Consider the following 17560-nt stretch of genomic DNA (forward strand, 5'->3'; position numbering starts at 1 on the left):
TAAAACCTATGAATTTTACGTAAAACCTATGAATTTTACGTAAATCTTTTATTTTTAGACATAATTTACGTAAGGTTTGACTAAATTTACGTAACTTTGTTATTTTAGGAGAAAAAATCCACAAACCTTGTGAAAATTAGAGTTTTACGTAAAACCTTTGAACTTTACGTAAATATTTTATTTTTAAATATAATTTACGTATAGTTTAACTAAATATACGTAACCTTTTTATTTTAGGAGAAAAAAATTCACAAACCTTGTGAAAATAGAGTTTTACATAAAACCTATGAATTTTACGTAAATCTTTTATTTTTTGACATATTTTACGTAAGGTTTGACTACATTTACATAACCTTGTTATTTTAGGAGAAAAAAATCCACAAACCTTGTGAAAATTAGAGTTTTACGTAAAACCTTTGAATTTACGTAAATATTTTATTTTTAGATATAATTTACGTATAGTTTGACTAAATTTACGTAACCTTTTTATTTTAGCATAAATTTTTTTATAAACCTTGTGAAAATAGAGTTTTACGTAAAACCTATGACTTTTACGTAAATCTTTTATATTTAGACATAATTTACGTAAGGTTTGACTAAATTTACGTAACCCTTTTACTTTAGGAGAAAAATCCACAAACCTTGTGAAAATCAGAGTTTTACGTAAAACCTTTGAACTTTACGTAAATCTTTTATTTTAAGACATAATTTACGTAAGGTTTGACTAAATTTACGTAACTTTGTTATTTTAGGAGAAAAAATCCACAAACCTTGTGAAAATTAGAGTTTTACGTAAAACCATTGAACTTTACGTAAATATTTTATTTTTAAATATAATTTACGTATAGTTTAACAAAATTTATGTAACCTTGTTATTTTAGGAGAAAAAAATTCACAAACCTTGTGAAAATATAGTTTTACGTAAAACCTATGAATTTTACGTAAATCTTTTATTTTTTGACATAATTTACGTAAGATTTGACTAAATTTACGTAACCTTGTTATTTTAGGAGAAAAAATCCACAAACCTTGTGAAAATTAGAGTTTTACGTAAATATTTTATTTTTAGATATAATTTACGTATAGTTTGACTAAATTTACGTAACCTTTTTATTTTAGGAGAAAAAAATTCACAAACCTTGTGAAAATAGAGTTTTACGTAAAACCTATGAATTTTACGTAAATCTTTTTTTAAGACATAATTTACGTAAGGTTTGACTAAATTTACGTAACCCTTTTACTTTAGGAGAAAAATCCACAAACACTGTGGAAATTAAAGTTTTACATAAAACTTTTGAACTTTACGTAAATATTTTATTTTTAGATATAATTTACGTATAGTTTGACTAAATTACGTAACCTTTTTATTTTAGGAGAAAAAAATTCACAAACCTTGTGAAAATAGAGTTTTACGTAAAACCTATAAATTTTACGTAAATCTTTTATTTTAAGACATAATTTACGTAAGGTTTGACTAAATTTACATAATCTTGTTATTTTACGAGAAAAAAATCCACAAACCTTATAAAAATTAGAGTTTTACGTAAAACCTTTGAACTTTACGTAAATCTTTTATTTTTAGATATAATTTATGTATAGTTTGACTAAATTTACGTAACCTTTTTATTTTAGGAGAAAAAAAATCATAAAACTTGTGAAAATAGAGTTTTACGTAAAATCTATGAATTTTACGTAAATCTTTTATTTTATTAATCCCTATGTTAAATATCTAACATATTGTTTACTTCTCGTATTTTAATAATATATTGTTTAGTTCTTATTTTTTTATTTTGATCAACAGTTTTGTCACTTAAATTTTTAAATTATTAAACAGATTAGTTCCTCTATAAAGGACTAAACTGTTGAATTGAGCTAAAATTAAGGACCGAATAGTATATTATTAACATATAATGACTAAATAGTGATTAGATTAAATTATAGGGACTCATATATTATTTACCTTGTAATTAATAATCTTTAAATTTTCCATAATTAAATATTACCTGCTATAGCAGGTTACCTTTTTATTAATTTTAATTAACATTATTTTTATTAACACATGTCTAATTACTATAGAAATCTTAATAAAAGTATAGAAAATACAAATGATAGAGCAAGAAAAAGTAAATAAACGCGGTACAATTTAATATGCACGAATAAAATAATATTAGATAAAGAATTCAAATTGAGTGTATAATATAATTCATATAAAAAGAAAAATATATTTTAAGGATTTTTCTCATCAAAGCTATTTGGGGCCCGTTTATTTTACCTACTGTTTACTATTGCTGTTTATTGTTTGCTGTTTACTGTTGCTGTTTGCTGGTTGCTGTTGGAAAAAGCTGCTTTTCCAAAAAGCAGAGATTCTCTGCTTTTGTAAAAGGCTGCTTTTCAGGTATAAAAGGTAAACAGGAAGTCACTAACCAAACACTTAATGCTGCTTTTCAACTGTAAAAGGCAAACAAGAGAAACCTAACCAAACACCTAAAACTCTGCCTTTTAAAATGAAAAGGCAAACAGGAGGTGAAAAGTAGGTAAACAAACACCCCCTTGGTCTTCTCTCAATTTACCTACCAAAAATCTCTTCTTAGTAAAAATGAAAAATCTTGTTCTTTTTAAAAAAATAAAAATAAATGAAAAATGATCGTTTGTTTTACCTAATGTTTGTTGTTACGATTTGCTGTTTGCTGTTGTTGTTGCTGTTACGGTTTGCTGATTGCTGTTGGAAAAAAACTGTTTTTCCAAAAAGCAGAGATTCTCTGCATTTGTAAAAGGCTGCTTTTCGGGTGTAAAAGACAAACAGGAGATCATTAACCAAACACCTAATGCTGTTTTTCAGATATAAAAGGCAAACAGAAAGTCACTAACCAAATACCTAAAACTCTCCCTTTTAAAATGAAAAGGAGCAAAAAGGAGCATGTATTAGGCTTAGCCTATATGTATGTGAGGTTTTACTCCTTGATGTTGTCATCATGTACTAAGAATCTTATTACGTACTTAATGAAATTTGAGCATTTCCATAAAAAAAAAATAAAAAGGCAAAAATGAGCATGAAAATGAGCAACCAAACACCCCTTAAGTTCCATGAAATTTACCAATAATATTGATGTCCTTTTTATTTCTTTTAAAAAATAATTACATAAAAAAAAATATGTTTTAAATTTAAGGTGCAAAAATACTCCCAACGTTTTCAGTTAGAAGCAATTTTACCCCAACATTCAATTTTATAAATTATTATAAACTATATATATTTTGTTGATTATTCTCCACCAATTGTATATTAGTTGGTTCTAAAAAGAAGATTTCATATTTTTTTGTGATTTAATAATAGAATTGGAGATTAATATTTATAAATTCGGTGAAATATTTGAATTTTTATTTGTCGAACTCGTAAAAAAAGTATATTGAAAAAAATCACGTCTAATCATATGGTTGTTATCTGTTACTAATTAGTGATAAAATAACACAAATGTGAAATGTAGATGATAAGATTCATAACCCAGAAGATAATTTGATGAATTATTTCTTAAATTAATACAATTTGCCAATATTAGAAGTAAAATTGCTTTTGGCTACCAATATTAGGGGTAAAATTGCACTATTTTCGACGTTAGAGATAAAATTGCTCGTAACTATAAACATTAAAGGTGTTTTTGCACTTTTTTTTTGGGTTAATACACATATTTGCCCTTGTGTTTTCTCGGGAAAACAGATTTGCCCTTAAATCAAATAAACCCACAAAACTATCCCTGAATTTTCCATAAACCTGCAATTATACCCTAATCTGACGGAGCTGCTAAACGACGATGACATCAAACCTTCTTATCTCCAGAAAAACTTCAGAAAAGAACAACCAATCACAAACAGAAAAAATATGCACATTCAATTTGATTAAAAGCAAGTTAGAAGAACAGATTGGTCAAAATTCATTTGCACAAAAGCTCCATCAACCTAATAAAATGGCGTCTAAACCTCCTAATTAATCCAAAAGCAATAGCAATAGAAAACAATAAGAAACCAAATGAATTTTGATTGTCGTCATCCAATTTTTTTAGAGACAAGAAGGTTTGATGTCATCGCCGTTTAGCAGCTCCGTTAGATTATGGTATAATTGCAGGTTTATAGAAAATTCAGGGATAGTTTTGTGGGTTTATTTGATTTAAGGGTAAATCTGTTTTTCCGCGAAAACACAGAGGCAAATATGTGTATTAACCTTTTTTTTTTTATGACTGATTCTATCATCCATTTACAGTTTTTGTAATTGAAAGTAGTAAATCTATAGTATATCAAGTAACAACTTTATTTTTTTTTGGTAAGAAAGGAAAGGAAAAAAACAAAACCAACAAAAAACCTACACCGGGATCAGTCTAGGAAGGCTGACTCCAATCCTATCCTCTAGGAGAGAAGGCAAAAGAAAAGAAGGAGGAACAGATAGGTTAGAAACACCTAACATTCTCCCATGCCCAGCAGCTGCTAAGCGATCCGCCACGCGGTTTTGCTCCCTAAAAATATGGGAGAAATTAAGATACTCAAAGGCAGGACGAAGCCTCAAAATAGCCTTGATGAGATTCTGGCTCTTCAGACAAACAGCCTGGCTATCTGAAATCCTGTTAATAGCCTCCAGATTATCAGATTTCACCGAGAGCTTTTTAACACCCATGCGAATGGCGAGTTTAATACCTGACAAGATACCCCAGAGCTCCGCAGAAAAGGAGGAGCCCGTCCCCAAGTTATGGGTAAACCCCGCCATCCAATTGCCACCAGCATCCCGAAGAACTCCTCCAGCAGCAATTCTGTCATTGCTAAGGCAGGAGCCATCAGTATTCAACTTAGCAAACCCTTCTCTAGGCTTACTCCAGCCAACTAGCAGGATCTCTTTATCCGGGGAGGGGCGAACAAGGGAATCTCTTTCAAAGCTTTTAGTAATAACAAAGAGCTTCTTCGAGAAGAAAAACAGTAAATCAGGAATAAGGACAGCCTTACCCGCAAATAATTCTTCATTCCTCCACTTCCAGATTTGGTGACAAGTAATAGCAAAGAGGATGGCACCGTGCTCCATGTTGGCCAGCAAGTTCCCCTTGGCTCCTTGAGAGAACCAGTCCCCTTCAGAAAAGGCCATGAAGGAAGGGAGGATGTGATGAGGGAGGATCCCTTCCCAGATCTTCTTACTATTTGGGCAATCCCTCAAGGCATGGCACAAGGTTTCCACATTGCCTCTGCATCTACTACAGGCACTAGACTCAGTCAAGTGCCTTCTGTGCCTATCCGTATTCGTAAGGAGCCTGTCTTTGATACCCAGCCAAAGGAAGCTCCTGATACGGTAAGGGATCTTGAGGGACCATATGGACTTCCAAATCTCCAAGGGAGGATCAGCCCTATTAGGGGTAAAAGCTTCATAGGCCGATTTACAAGAATAAGTACCATTATTCGTCAAGGCCCAACAATGTCTATCCTTATCCTCCTCTTGATTGCTAATCTTCACTCCTCTAATGTTAAGAAGGGTCTCCAGACTAAAGAAAGAGTCGAACTTTGACCAGATCCAGTCTCCCTCCGAGTCCACCACATCAGCAATTTTCCAGGAAAGGAGATCAGCCGACGGAGGGGCATTACACACATCAATCAGCGGTTTATCACCAATCCAGGTGTCATACCAGAAGCTAATAGATCTACCATTACCCACCTCCAGGCCAATCCCCGTACAGAATTCAGCAAACACGGCACTGAGCCCTTTCCAGAGAAAGGAACAGCTAACAACCCTCTCCTTCGGGCCACCAAAGATTCTATCTTTCCGATACTTCCCGCACAAGAGACGGACCCAAAGAGAGGAGGGGCATTGCCACATTCTCCAAAGAAGTTTCATTAACAGGACTTTATTATTGTCCTTTGCCTGCCTAATACCAAGACCCCCCCTGTTTTTAGGCTGGCAAGCTTCCTTCCACGGGACCAGGTGAACCTTTCTCCCATCTCCAGACTCACCCCACAGGAAACGCCGATTTATCTTATCCAGGTCACTAAGGACAGGCTCAGGAAGCTTACAGGCCTGCATGATGTGGTTCGGAGCAGCGCAGTTAACTGACTGGATCAAGGTAAGGCAACCTGCAAGGGAAAGAGAATTAGCTTTCCAGCTAGCACACAAACCATTAGTTTTGTCCAAAATATCCTTGAAAGAGGCTTTGGAAACCCTGTCACTGTGAAGAGGAATCCCAAGATACTTCCCCAAAGAGTTCGTCAGAGGTATGCCAGAGAGCTCACTCAGTCTTCTGCACAAGCTATTGTCCATATTTTTGGAACAAAGCATACGGGACTTTTGGATGTTAACCTTCTGGCCAGAAGCCTCGCAAAAACAATCAAGGATATCCATAACTGTTTTAATTTGCTCCTCATTACCCTCAACGAAAAGCATGACGTCATCAGCAAAGAGTAAATGGGTAATAGGGGGGCAATGTCTGTTGATAGAAACAGGGTGGAGAGTCCCTTTGCACACCGCCTCTTGGATCAGGTGAGACAGTCTTTCCATGGCAATAACAAAGAGGAAGGGACTCATAGTAACAACTTTATAAATTGGTTGTAGATCCTTTTATTTAATTATTTTCCGTTGTATGATTTTTTTTTTTCCTTTTTTTCATTAGGAAAAAGTAAATATTAACCCTCTGTTTATAAATAGTCTATCATTTTGATCCATGTGAAGGAATTTGATTTTGTTTTTCATAAAATTTATTGTTTGGAAATATACAAAAAGAGAATTCAATCAATTCTGCCTTTAGAAAGGGATTTTAATTGATTTTATTCTTGTAAGAATTTGTACCAAAAGATAAGCAAATTAATATATCTTTTATTCAAAACTTTTTTCAACTTTTTAGGAATAAATACTTTCAAGAGTAATTTTTGTTTTTTTTACTTATAATATCATGAATGATATAATTTAGATTCTAACATTCATAAATCATGCTACTTCATTGTAAATGTGTGTCATATTATGACTTGCCAATAGACGATTAAAGACACTTATATACATGCGAGAAAATATTATTTTACATTCTACACGCATTAGACAAAAGAAAATGCAAACAACTTTAGACTTGTGAGACATCAAATAAACATGATCATACATTATATTGTCATCTATGAACGTGATAAATAGTATGTCCTATGCCTATTCTTCATGTTCGTTGGACCAAAGACCTCTAAATGAATTAACTTCAAAGGATATTCAGCTCTAGTACCATTTTCAAATGGTGATCTATATATTTTTTCCCTTAAGACATAACTCATAAGTAGGCAATTCAACCTTATTTAAACTACCTAGTTCTTTGGTTAACAGAATCTTCGACCTTAATCAATATGGTTAACATAGCATGCCATAACTTAACATCTCTATAATTCATAGAAAAAGAAGTAATATAATAGAAAAAATGAATTTCTATTATAATTTCTCAAATAAATGTCCAAGATAGTTAAATCCTTTGAAACATAACCAGAACCAAAACATGTATCTTCCAAACACAATTTTAAATTATTATTATGGAAATAAAAGTTAAATCCTAGGTTCAACATAGCCATTATAAAAATAAGATTCATTCGAATCTCAAAAGAGAATAACATATCATGTAGGAGGAGAGTCCTTCTGCCTCATAGAGTTAAATTACAAGTGTTGATCCCTCTCACTTCAATCGTTGAGTTATTCCCTACATGGATCCATTAGGATTCATCAAAAATTGATAAAGATATCTCTATCCTTTATCACACGGTCTATTGCACCTGAATCAATAAACCTACAAAGAATTGAATTCAGTTAGAAGAATAGTACTAGATATCTCTATCCTTTATCACACGGTCTTTAGGAGTAATACAGTCTTTTGTATAATGACTTTTAAGTTGACAATTGAAACATTTCATACGTGAGATTTTCACTTTGTGCCTCTTCATGTGCATCTTATTTCCTTTATGTTCCAACTTTTTTTGTTCTTTATCATGGTTTTTGCCTTTGCTATAGAAACTTTTAGGCTTCTTGGTTGGAATTGTTTCCACTTAAGTGTGAACTAGCATAATATGCCTCAATATTGATCTTAATCGATGCAAGATGGTCTTCCTCAAGTTCTAGATGGCCAACAACATCATCAAAAGGTTGTAATCCCTTCAAAATGTGCATCTTCATATACTCTCAACTATTCGACAGAGAGTTGATAACAACTTGGAATTTTTGCTCATTTGTTAATTGGTGACATGCATCACTGAGCTCATCGATGATATTAGACGTCTTTCTAATATGCCCCATTATAGTATGATCAAATCATTTCTTTTTAAGTGTTGAACTTGATCATGGAAGAACATAGCCTTTTTAGAAACGCTCATCCGAACTTTTCCTTCAAAGCGATCTATAGATCCTTTGAGTTCTCAATCTTAGAAATTTTTTTAGTGATATCATCATGCATTAAACTACTTAAAGTGATATGAGTATTTAAATCGTTCTTCTTCCAAGTTAGATTAGCTTCTTTTTCCCTCCTATGCTGAGCGGTAGCTCCATCTTCAGGCCCTTCCATGACTATTTTGAAAGGTTCGAGGACCACTTGCTCCCCCGACATATACTTGATCTTAACACTCCAAACTTCATAGTTATACCCCATTCAGTTTTAGGTCTTTGTTCAATTCAACTACAATAGATTTTCTAGCTGAAGTCATTCTTGACGTCTAATCTATAATGGAACTTTGATTGCACGTCTTAGTAAGAATTTAGGTGCAATACATGCTAGTTCCTTATGCAACTTATATCCAACTAACATAGTCCTTACACTAGATTTTGATTAAAAAAGGAGACCTAGGTTGGCTCTAATTACCCTTTATTTCTAATGTCTAGATGTACTAATTATATATTATGCATAGAATTGAGTTATGAGATATAATTCGCCTTGTAATGAATTGCAAAAGTCCTATTAAAGGTTTGAATTGACTTTCAGTTTATTATTTGATTCATATTAATTCTATTCATAAATAGTATTAGAGGTTGTATAATTTAATTATACACGAGAGAATAAATTCCTAAATGATGAGGGCATCTTATCCCTAGACCCGAGCCCGGAGCAACGAGGAGCTACTCGAGAGAACCCACCTAAGGAGAGTGAAGACCAAGCCAAAACAGAGGGCATGCGGGGCGTGTCTAACAGGACGCCAGGCGTGGGGAGTGTTGTCATGGGGGGAGGATCAAGTAATGCAGGGACGCGGGGCACCTCCATTAACACGCGGGGCGTGGATAGCAATCTCGAGCAGGAAGCTTCCCAGAAGGTCAAACACGCGGGGCGTACACCTTGGGCGCCACGCGCAGATTCCAGTCCCCAGAGCCATCAAACTCAGGAACCTAATGACGCAGGGCGTACTCCGCAGGACGCCATGCGTAATGAGTACGAGCCAGCGTCTCCAAGTTCAGGAGTGCATCTACGCGGGGCGTAGCACTAGGGCGCGGGGCATACTTATCCAGGGGAAAACTTCTCCTCCAAGTTCCCACCTTGAGGGGACCAATTTCTGTTACTCTTTATTTACTGTTTTGCCATTACCATCTTATTACTAAAACTGCCATGAACTCTCCTATCTTCCTATTATACCCTTGTGCACATGTTTTAGCCAAAACCCTATTCATGGGCTTTTGGTCTTTTTCCTTCTTATTTGGGAGAGTATTTAAGCTCCCCTCTTTGTAATGTTTAAAAACTTTTGATGAATTTAAAACAATAGCCTCCCTTGAGAGCTTGGATTTTCATATCCTTTGTGTTAACTCAACCTTCAAGTCTAGCTTGAGAAGATCAGATTCTTTGTTGGTTTACGATTAAAACTTTCAGTCGATTTCAATCTACATCAGTTGGTATCAGAGCCGTGTTGTTTTCCTTGACCGAAGACTTCTTCTCAGAAATGGTTCAACCTCGTATCATAAACGAAGCCACCGGATCCATGGAGCAACGAGTTGAGTCACTAGAAGGCAACATGAAACATATCACGGAGTCTCTAAGAACGATGGAGGAGAAACACGAGATAAGTACCCGAGATTTGCGCCGCCTCATTGAAGAACTCACAATAAAAACCCGCCACAATAACAATCTTTTAGCCGGAGAACCTCACCGGAGACAAGAGGAACAAACCCGCCATCTACTTGAACGGCAACCGACACCACCACCAAGGATAGCTTATGCACCCCAAGCAATGGACCCTCGAGTTCAAGAGGTAAGGCGGACTAATCCCGTAATCATTAGAAATGTGGATAGTGATAGTGATGAGGAGTTATTTGATGATTACGATATGCCTAAGATTGCTAGGAATATGGGGATTAGGATGGATGATAATGCCATGAATGATAGACCTAGGCATGATGTGCATGTAAATGATGTTGTTGGTCCCGCGCATGTGCGTGCCGGGAATATGGATATTGTGCATAATGATGTTGTAGGTGGTTATGAAAGGGGAAATGTTGGTTTGAATGACCCGTATGGGGGCCGAGGTAATAAGAGGGGCGGATATAGAGGCGAACCGAATGTGAGAATGGGGTATGGAGGGAATTTTGATAGAGATGATGCCTTCAAATTGAAAGTGGACTTACCGTCATTCGGGGGAGAACTCGATATAGAGGGTTTCCTCGATTGGTTGCTTGAGGTAGAGTGGTTCTTTGATTATGCGGGAATACCGGAAGATCAGAAAGTTCGGCTAGTAGCTTACCGGTTGAAAGGAGGAGCTTCAATTTGGTGGGATAACATGAAGGAAGGGAGAAGAAGAGGAGGAAGGGAACCGATTAGATCTTGGTTAAGGATGAAATCGATGTTGCGGGAGAGGTTTCTACCACCCGACTATGAGCAGTACATTTACAGTTCCTATCGGAATTGTTCCCAAAGTGCTAGGAGTGTGCACCAGTACACCTCAGAGTTCTTGCGGCTTTCGGCAAGGGCTAACTTGTCGGAAACCGAAAGCAAAAAGACTTCAAGGTATCTTGAAGGGCTGAGATACAACATCCAAGACCGGATTGGAACGCAAATGGTGATTCGGGTGCAAGATGCCCGTAATTTAGCATTGAAGGTCGAGGCACAGTTGAGCTTGAGGGGACGTGATTGCTATAGGAGAGCCGGGGTTGAGAATACTTATGGAGGGAAAGGAGCTCCCAAGGGAGTTGACAGGGGTAAGGGAATCGCAAGTTCAAGCGATCCCAAGGCGCCAAGTGCGGGAAAGATACCTAGTGGAGATGTGAGGCCTTTTAAAGCGACACAACCCCCTAGGGACAACAACCCCTATGCTAGACCGGCTCCATTCAAATGTTTTCGATGCAATGAGCCGAGTCACCGTTCCAATGAGTGTCCCAAGAGGAGAAGTGCCAACATGGTTGAGAGGTACGAAGATGATTATGAGTATGATGATAAAAGGGATGTTTGTTGTGACCCCGTTGATGATGAGTACGAGGGAGAGTATGATGGTGGGCAAGCCATACATGTTGTGAGGAGATTATTGGTTTCAAGTAAAGTGGAATCAGATCAACGACATCAATTGTTCTGAACCCAATGTCTAGTGCAAGGGGTGAAGTGCAATGTGATCATTGATAGTGGGAGCCAAGAGAATATTATCAACGATACCGCCGCCAAGAGGTTTGGGTTAAAGATTGAAGCGCACCCTAATCCGTATAATGTGGGGTGGATCAAGAACGTCGGAGAGCTGAAAGTCACTCAAAGGTGTAGGGTCCCTCTTGAGATAGGGGAGTACCGGGATGAAGTTTATTATGACGTTGTGGAGATGGATGCTTGCCACCTACTGTTGGGACGCCCGTGGAAATTTGATAGGGATGCTACCCATGCCGGAAGGAAGAACACTTATCGGTTTATGAAGGACGACATTCGGTATGTGCTAACACCTCTATTGGGAGAGACCAAAGACAAAGGAAAGTCTACTTTGATCGTTTGCCCAACTCACAAGGCGTTTATTAACGAGTGTGAGGAAAGCCAAACGGTCTATGTAGTGATGGTGAAGTCGAGCACACCGACGGATGGGGTAGAAAGCAAAGCTGAAGAAGTTCCGGAAGATGTGGGAAGATTGCTCAATGAGTTCCGTGATGTCTTTCCGAAAGAGTTACCATATGGGTTGCCACCTCTACGGGACATCCAACACCACATTGATCTAGTGCCAAGAGCTAGCTTGCCTAGTCTTCGTCACTACCGGATGAGTCCCAAGGAGAGTGAAGTGATGAAGGAGAAGGTGGACGAATTGATAAGAATGGGCTATGTTAGGGAAAGCATGAGTCCATGTGCGGTGCCGGCTTTGTTGACGCCCAAGAAGGATGGGTCGTGAAGGATGTGTGTGGATAGCCGAGCCATCAACAAAGATTACCATTCGGTACAAATTCCCGATTCCCCGACTTGATGATATTCTTGATCAATTGGGTGGTTTCAAGGTCTTTTCGAAGATCGATTTGAGGAGTGGGTACCACCAAATCCGGATCAAGGTGGGAGATGAGTGGAAGATGGCGTTTAAGACGCATGACGGACTATATGAGTGGTTAGTGATGCCATTCGGGATGACCAATGCACCGAGCACTTTCATGAGGTTGATGAACCAAGTATTACGTCCGGTGATTGGGAAGTTTGTGGTGGTCTACTTTGATGATATTCTCATCCATAGTAAGACGTTAGAAGAGCATGTGGAGCACTTGAGGCCCGTATTAGTTTTGCTCTGGGAAAACCAACTCTTTGCCAACACTAAGAAGTGTGACTTTATGATGGAGAGCTTGGTGTTTCTTGGGTACGTGGTCAGTGGGAGTGGTATCCGAGTGGATGAAGAGAAAGTGAGAGCTATCCGGGAGTGGCCGACTCCGAATACAGTTGGGGATATTAGGAGTTTCCATGGGTTGGCTACATTCGATAGACGGTTCATCCAAAATTTCAGCGCTATCGTGGCTCCTATGACCGAGTGTTTGAAGAAGGGTAGAGGCTTCAAGTTGGGAGATGAGCAAGAGAGCAGTTTCGCTTTGATTAAGGAAAAGCTAAGTACCGCTTCGGTTTTAGCGTTTCCAGATTTTGAGAAGATCTTCGAGGTTGAGTGTGATGCGAGTGGAGTCGGAGTTGGGGGAGTATTAATGCAAGAGAAGAGGCACATAACGTACTTCAGTGAGAAGTTATGTGATTCAAGACAGAAGTGGGCCACTTATGATAAGGAGTTCTATGCGGTAGTGCGGGCTCTCAAGACGTGGGAGCACTACCTCATCGGGAAGGAGTTTATATTGTACGTCGACCACCAAGCCCTCAAATACTTGGGAAGTCAAAAGCAACTCCGGAGCTCCATGCATGCTAGGTGGTCCGCTTTCGTGGATAAGTTTCCTTATCGACTTCTCCACAAAGCGGGTCAACAGAATAAAGTGGCGGATGTCTTAAGCCGAAGGATAGCCCTCTTGAAAATAGTAGCCTTGGAGTTAGTGGACTTTGAGCACATTAAGGGAGAATACGAGGAGGATCCGGACTTTGGGCTTGAATGGGAGAAATGTAGAAGAGGCACCGAAGAGGGAGGATATCAGCTTGTGGATGGGTTCCTCATGAGGGGTAGCCAACTGTGCCTTCCGAACACATCCATACGGGAAAGAGTGATCCAAGAGCTACACGGAGGGGTGTTGGGGGGACACTTTGGAAGAGACAAAACCTTTGAAGCGGTTAGCTCCCGCTACTATTGGCCTAGAGTAAGGAGGGACATGGCCTACATCATGGAGCGATGTGAGGCGTGCCAAACATCCAAGGGGCACACTACTAATGCCGGACTACGTATGCACCTACCGGTCCCGGAGACTATTTGGGAAGACCTCTCCATGGATTTTGTATTGGGGCTGCCAGGGACTCAATGGGGTATGGACTCCATATTTGTGGTGGTGGATAGATTCTCGAAGATGGCACACTTTATTCCGTGTAGGAAGACTAATGACGCCACCGCCATCGCCAAGTTGTTCTTTCGTGAAGTGGTGAGGTTGCATAGGGTCCCAAAGAGTATAGTGTCGGATCGGGACACCAAGTTTATTAGCCACTTTTGGCGAACTCTTTGGGCTATTCTCGGGACCACATTGAAGTTTAGTACCACAGCTCACCCTCAAACGGATGGGCAAACTGAAGCGGTCAACCGGACCTTGGGTAACTTATTAAGGCGCAAGTGTCGGGACAAACCCAAGATGTGGGATTATGTGCTTGCCCAAGCCGAGTTCGCCTACAACTCCGCCGTGAGTTCAACCACCAGGAAGTCACCCTTTGAAGTTGTGTACACCAAAGCTCTGAACCATTCACTTGATTTGGGGGAAGTTCCGAAGGGGGAGAAGAAGAGTGTTGCGGCTCAGAACTTGGCCAATGACTACCACCAAATGCACCAAGAAGTTCGGCATAGCATTGAGGAGAAAAATAGTAAGAACAAGTCCAAAGTCGACGAACACCGAAGAGATGTGCAGTTTGAGGTTGGGGATGAGGTGATGGTGTACTTGGGGAAGGAACGACTTAGTCATGCCCCGAGTAGCAAATTGAGGCCGAGGAAGTATGGCCCCTACCGGATCACAAAGAAAATCAGTGCCAACGCTTACCAACTAACCCTTCCCAATTGGCTTGGGAAAATGTCTTCTTCTTTTAACATGTAGGATTTGAGCTTGTGGAAGCCGGAGGGATCGTTGCCCACTAAGGTACCCGAGACGGAGCCCGACTCTTTCAAAGAAGCAGAGAATGATGAGGGCATCTTATCCCTAGACCCGAGCCCGGAGCAACGAGGAGCTACTCGAGAGAACCCACCTAAGGAGAGCGAAGACCAAGCCAAAACAGAGGGCACGCGGGGCATGTCTAACAGGACGCCAGGCGTGGGGAGTGTTGTCATGGGGGGAGGATCAAGTAATGCGGGGGCGCGGGGTGCCTCCATTAACACGCGGGGCGTGTATAGCAATCTCGAGCAGGAAGCTTCCCAGAAGGTCAAACACGCGGGGCGTACGCCTTGGGCGCCACGCGCAGATTCCCGTCCCCAGAGCCATCAAACTCAAGAGCCTAATGACGCGGGGCGTACTCCGCAGGACGCCACACGTAATGAGTATGAGCCAGCGCCTCCAAGTTCAGGAGCGCATCTACGCGGGGCGTAGCACTAGGGCGCGGGGCGTACTTATCCAGGGGAATACTTCTCCTCCAAGTTCCCACCTTGAGGGGACCAATTTCTGGTACTCTTTGTTTACTGTTTTGCCATTACCATCTTATTACTAAAACTGCCATGGACTCTTCTATCTTCCTATTATACCCTTGTGCATATGTTTTAGCCAAAACCCTATTCATGGGCTTTTGGTCTTTTCCCTTCTTATTTGGGAGAGTATTTAAGCTCCCCTCTTTGTAATGTTTAAAAACTTTTGATGAATTTAAAACAATAGCCTCCATTGAGAGCTTGGATTTTCATATCCTTTGGGTTAACTCAACCTTCAAGTCTAGCTTGAGAAGATCAGATTCTTTGTTGGTTTACGATTAAAACTTTCAGTCGATTTCAATCTACATCACTAAAATAATAAACGAAATATTAAACATCCATATATTTTCGGGACCAATTCTGGAGATTGAATTTTATAAATCTCCGGTTTCCAGTTTAGTTCTAGAGATTTCATAATCTTTAGTACCATTAGATCCGTACTTAGCCATAACGCTGACGACTTAAAGGGAGAGAGGAAAAGAGTAAATTTTTGCTTTATATATTATGCCTGACTTTGTGTTCGGATTATGTTATAACTTTTTTATTTAGTTAATTTAGTTAAAAGTAACCTAATAAGCTATACTAACCATATTTGACCAATTTCATAGATTATCAAAGGAATAATATGTATTAAGTTAACTAATAAGATAATATTAATTTTTGCAATCTAAGTATATATTCTTAAAGCAAAGACCGGCATCATTCATGAGTCGCTCGTTCAACTGTCCCTCGGAGACACGGTCGAGAAGTACCATGCATGGTGCCATTTGAACCACCATCGAGGCGAAGGGGGTAGGGAGTGGAAAAATCACTTAGCTGTTATATAAGCATTCTTGTATCCAGCAAACCTGTGCTTTCTCAACCGCAACTCATAATGCATAGCCTTATGAGCGACTACCTCGTCAGATGCTTTACCGGACGACTTTGTTAGCGCTTTACTGATTAGTGAATACTATATCTAACTAATGAACCTAGTGACTTATCTCGTTGTCGTGACTTGCCATACGAGGGAGAACTGAAATTCTTGACAATGGGTACTTTCTTTGACAGTCATTCCGTGTAACGGATTGGCCTAATCTAATTTAGCGTCCAATTCAAAAATTTAATTGAAAAATTAGTTAGAAATAAATAAATTTTGTAATTTATCGTATGTTATCCATATCTTTGAAAAATAAAAGTTGATTATACCGACGACTCAACGAGAGAGAGAGAGAAAAAGGGTAACCTTTTGCTTTATGTATTATGTTTAATTTGCGTTAGGATTATGTTATAACTTTGGGTTAAGGTGCAAAAATACCCCTAACGTTTTGGGTTAGGAGCAATTTTACCCCTAACGTCTAAAATGGTGCAATTTTACCCCTAACGTTGGAAACCAAGAGCAATTTTACCCCTAACATTAATAAATTGGGTCAATTTGAGAAATAATTCATCAAACTGTCTTCTCGGTCATGAATCTTGTTATCTACACTTCATACATGTGTCATTTTATCAGTAACAAATCACAAACATTTGTTAGGATGTGAAAAAAATATACTGTCTTTTTGTACGGATTAGACAAAAAAATTCAAAAAATCTACCGAATTTATAAATATTAATCTCAAATTCTATTATTAAATTATAAAAAACATGAAATTCTTTTTTTAGAACGAATTGTTATGGAATTGGTGCAGAATAATGAATAAAAATTTATGTGTTTTATAATAGTGTCTAAAATTGATCCAATTTATCAACGTTAGGGGTAAAATTGCTCTTGGCTTCCAACGTTAGGGGTAAAATTGCACAATTTTAGACGTTAGGGGTAAAATTGCTCCTAGCCCAAAACGTTAGGGGTATTTTTGCACCTTAACCCTATAACTTTTCTTATAGAGTTAAATTAGTTAAAATTAATTTAATAACCCATCCTAACCATATCCGACCAATTTCATATATTATTAATGGGATAATATACATTAACTTAACTAATAAGATAATATTAATTTTTGCAATTTAAGTAGATATTCTAAAAGGAAAGATTCGAAAATTTAATTGAAAATTTGTTAAGATAAATAATTTTTGTAATCTATCTATACGTTATCCACATCTTCTTCCAAAATAAAAATAAAAGTTGATTACTAAAAAGGAGAGAGTAAAACTTTTTGCTTTATGTATTATGTGTGACTTTGTGTTAGGAATATGTTATAACTTTTCTTATATAGTTCAATTAGTTTTTTTTTTCCATTAAGTAATCAAAATATCAAACCTACAATAGACAATCAAATTGAGAGCCGGTGGCTAAACAAGGGAATGGACAACCTAGTTCCCTGACAGAAGAAAACAAGAAACTATAAAGTATCGAATGAAAGCTAATAAGGATCCAAACACAACA

This window comes from Euphorbia lathyris, chromosome 1 (assembly GCF_963576675.1).
Source record: "Euphorbia lathyris chromosome 1, ddEupLath1.1, whole genome shotgun sequence".
Lineage (NCBI taxonomy): Eukaryota > Viridiplantae > Streptophyta > Magnoliopsida > Malpighiales > Euphorbiaceae > Euphorbia > Euphorbia lathyris.